The sequence below is a fragment of the Hemiscyllium ocellatum genome, chromosome 46 (assembly GCF_020745735.1).
Source record: "Hemiscyllium ocellatum isolate sHemOce1 chromosome 46, sHemOce1.pat.X.cur, whole genome shotgun sequence".
NCBI lineage: Eukaryota > Metazoa > Chordata > Chondrichthyes > Orectolobiformes > Hemiscylliidae > Hemiscyllium > Hemiscyllium ocellatum.
In genome coordinates this window covers 5,050,824-5,055,485 of record NC_083446.1, presented here as the reverse complement: position 1 = coordinate 5,055,485, position 4,662 = coordinate 5,050,824, and positions in this window count along the sequence as shown.

Genomic DNA, 4,662 nt, shown 5'->3' with positions numbered 1-4,662 from the left:
CTTGTCCTTTGTACACTCCCTTCCCCCCCCCTCCCCCCCGACCAGTATCTGCGATCTCTCCACATGAACGATAAAATAAATTGATGATGGAGGTTCCAGCACGTTCTGCATACAATAAGCCAAAGTGTTGGCAAGTTCAGGCTTTTCAGCAAACACAGTGTGCTGACTCTCCTCTCTGGCTCACAGATTGCAACATTCAGGGAAAATTTCCACAAACACCTCTCCCCAAAAGGAAAGCTCTGTTTCGGCCTCAGGTGGAGAATTTGTTCACAGTTCTGGGTGCCACTCTTCAGAAAGGAGATGGAGGCACTAGAGAGGGTGCAGAAAAGATTCGGGACACAGTTCCCAGACTGAGGAACTTCAGCGACCTGGACAGACCAGAAGAGAAGCCAGGGTTTTTCTCTCTGGTGTGAAGGAAGCTGAGAGGAACTCTGTCGGTCCAGCAGAGAGAGAATTAACTCTTGGGGTCTGACACAATTCCTCTCCAATCTAACTCCATTTCTCTCCCCACTGATGGTGCCTGACCTGCTCGGTTTCTCCACCACCTTCTGCCTTTAGTGCATTTTGAGAAGATTTGTAGCTCAGGTTGAGGTTCTGCATGTAGGTTTGCTCGCTGATCTGGAAGGTTCATTTTCAGATGTTTCGTCACCATAGTAGGTAACATCATCAGTGAGCCTCCGGATGAAGCACTGGTGATATGGCCCCTGAGACCTATAGTCTCGCTACCTGGAACACAAACTTATAAATTCGCCAAGGAGCTACACCAAAGACTAAAACATTTAGTAGAAGACTCACGCCACTCCATTTACTCCACCCGAGAATTCCTGAAGACCATCAAAGACTCCAAGATAAAGGATGAACTAATTGTCTCCTTTGCTGTAATAGCATCAACATCAACATCCATTAACATCAACCTGACCAAGGAAACACTGACTACACTGTTAGAAGACCCAACAATACACACACCAACCACCACCAACTTCATCAGCAAGGAGAATGTCATCAAGCTAGTGGACCTATGCCTTACCACCCACTTCACCGTCAACAACAAAACCTCCAGACAAACCAACAGAACACCCATGGGATCTCCGATATCAGGGTTCTTAGCAAACAAACAGCTCTGCCAATCCAAACTTTGGGTCTGCTACATGGATGATACCTTTGTCATCACCAAATGAAACAAATTCGAGGAAATCTTCAAGACCATCAATAATACCCTTACTGGCATAAAGTTCACTAAACAGGAGGAAGACAACAACAAACTGCCATTCCTAGATGTTGCAGTAGAACGAATGGCCAATGGGGAACTTCAAACCAGCGTCTACAGGAAAACAACACATACAGACCAAATACTGAACTACAGAAGCAATCATCACAACACCCACAAACGAAGCTGCATCAAAACATTATTTCAATAAGCCGCCACACATTGCAGCACAGAGGAACTACGCACAGCAGAGGAAAATCACCTATACCGTGTATTTAAAAACAATGGGTACCCAATGAACACAGTCTGCCAATTTCTCAGCAACAAACCCAACCAAGCAGACAAAATGCGCCTAGAAACCCTAGCCACTCTCCCCTACATCAAAGACATTTCAGAAATAACTGCCAGACTGCTCTGACCCCTTGGCATTATGATAGCCCACAAACCCAACAACACACTACAACACCAGCTAATGAACTTGAAAGACCCTATATAGACAACCGAAACTAATGTCATTTACAAAATACCTTGCAAGAACTGTAACAAACACTACATTGGATAAACAAGCAGAAAACTAGCCACCAGGATACATGAACATCAACTAGCCACAAAACAACATGACCCACTCTCACTAGTATCCTCACATACGGTTGAGGAAGGACACCACTTCGACAGGGACAACACATCCATCCTAGGATAAGCCAAACAGAGACACGCGCAAGAATTCCGAGAAGCATGGCATTCCAACCGGAACAACCACATTGACTTGGATCCCATTTATCATCACCTGAGAAAAAGAGCCAGACATGACGTCATCACCAGAAATAACATCACCACAGGAAATGACATCACCAATCCAAGGAAACCTAAACACATAAAGAAAAGTGGGGCATACCACCAGTGCTCCATCCGGAGGCTCACTGATGATGTGACAAAACATCTGAAAATGAACCTTCCAGCTCCACGAGCAAACCTACCTCCAGAACCTTCAGTTTTTGTTTCAGATTCAAATTTGTGTCATCCACAGATTCAATCAATAAGCACATCGACCTGGACCCAATATACCGGCCACTGCAGCGGACAGCTGGAACTGACAACCGGAAGCGGCAGATTCAAACCACTACAAATGCCAGAGGAAAGATCACAGAAGCGCTTCACAGGAGGCTCCCAAGCACTGAGGATGTCACCTAGACAGGGGATGAAACGTCTGCAACACAAATTCCCAGCTCGGCGAACACAGCCAAAGAATATTCTCAAAGGAGATGTAGAAAGGATATTTCCTTAAGTGAGGGTAACCTAGAATGAGGGGCTTTATGATAAGAGGGTAGCAGATTTAAAATAGGAGAAACTACATCTCTCAAAGATTCAGGAATCTGTGGAATTCACTACCCCAGAGTGCAGTGGATGTTGGGACATTGATTACATTTAAGAAGGAGATAGATTTTTTAAAAATTAGTAATGGACTGTCGAGGTTTGGGGAGCAGGCAGGAAAATAGAGTTAGTGCTGAGATGAAATTAGCCATGATCCTGTTGATTGGGCTCGAGGGGGTGAAAAGGCCTACTCCTGCTCCTAGTTTATATGTTCTTGTTCTCCTGTGCTGTGCAGTGACTCGACAACTCTGTAGGTGCTCCTGATGAATTGTGAAAACACCAGGCTTGTGTTGGTCCTCCAGTAGGGAGGTGAGATGAAAGTGTAGGTGTTTGACCAGATCCTGCTCATTTTCCGATTGTAAGTCGCATTGGAAAATGCTGTGACCCGAGAGTAGATTGATTCCTGGCAAACAACCTACTGGGTCCATTTCACAAGATGTCTCAACCTTCCATACCCTCTTTGCACCCTACCCTTGGAAGTTAAAGCTCGCTCTCGCTCTCCCCCAACTTCAAGAAACTTCATTGAGCCAATCTCTTTGACAGAGCTTTGCTCATCTGTCCTGACCTGTAGGTTCATGCCAAATACAACAGCTGATGACACACGAGGGAAGCTAAGTTTTGTTGCTGAGTTGAAGGTGCTAGACTAATTCAGGGTGTTGTCCCTGCTCTCTATTCACTCGGGGAGTACGGGTGTCACTCGCTAGAGCAGCATCTATTGCCAGGCCCTAAATGTCCCCTGCAGAAGGTGGGGATGACCTGCCTTCTGGAACCACTGCAGTGCGTGTGCTGTAGGGACACCCACAATAACATTGGGAAAGGGAGCTCCAGGATCTCGACCCAGCAACACCAAAGGAATGGTGATACATTTCCAAAATGGTGTGTGGCTTGGAGGGAAACTTGCAGGGGGGTGGCATTCCCATGTATCTGCTGCCTTTGACCTTCTTTCCCAGTGTTGTTGAAGGAGCCTTGGTAAATTTCTTGAGTGATTCTTTGAGACCATAAGAAGTCAGAAGTGGAGCAGGGCATTTAGCTCCTTAAGCCTGCTCCACCTTAGTGGGCCGAAGGGCCTGTTCTGTGCTGTACTTTGCAGTACTTAGTAGGAATGGGGCTGATCTGACATTCCTGCCTTGTCCCCCATATGGTTTGATTTCTCTCCTGATCAAGAATCTATCTATATATCTATTTCAGCCTTAAATATACACAAGGACTTTGCCCTTCTGCTCTGTGTGGCAAGGAGTTCCAAAGACTCTGAACCTCCTGAGACGAGAAATTCCTTCTCACCTCTGTCTTAAATTGGCGTCCCTTTCTCAGAGACTCTCTCCCATGAGGGGAAACATCCTCTCAGCATTTATCCTGTCAAGCCCCTTAAGAGTCCTGTATGTTTCAATGAGATCACCCCTCATTCTTCTCATACCTCTGTTATCTCTAACCTCTAGTGGTAGAGTCCCGACCACTCTAGCTTTTGTTCATAGGACAGTCCCTTCACACCGGGGATCATCGTGGTAAACCTTTTCCGAACTGCCTCCTGTAAAATGATTTCATAAATCATGGACCAACACTGCCCACAGTCCTCCAGAAGTGGTCTCCCCAGCGCCTTGTACAATTGCAATAAGACTTCCCTACACGTCTAATCCAATGCCCATGTCATGTTCCCATTCTATTAGCCTATTTCCATTTGCATTCTTGTCTAGAATTTACCTGGCCCCTAATTTATTATGAACAATCTTGGGAGATAATTTGTCCCATGTTCATTTTTGAAATTATTCCATATAAAATGGTACCAAGGCCCTATTCACAGATTTGCAGGACCAACGCATCATTCCCATCTCTCCTTTTTGTGCTTCCTTTTTCCTGTAATTTGTCCCTTTAACAACTGTTGTCTCATATTTATATTGTAACCTCAGCAAATTCCAAATAATTTACAACTCTGAGAGATTCCAATTAATTCCCACTTCAGAGCAAGTGAATAAATAACCACTGCACCGCTTTCCAATGGTATGGATAAGGGGAATAAGGCAGGCCAAGATCCATCAAAAAAATACCATGCTGCTTCTAGTGGTATGAGGTGAAGACTTGGGAGGGCA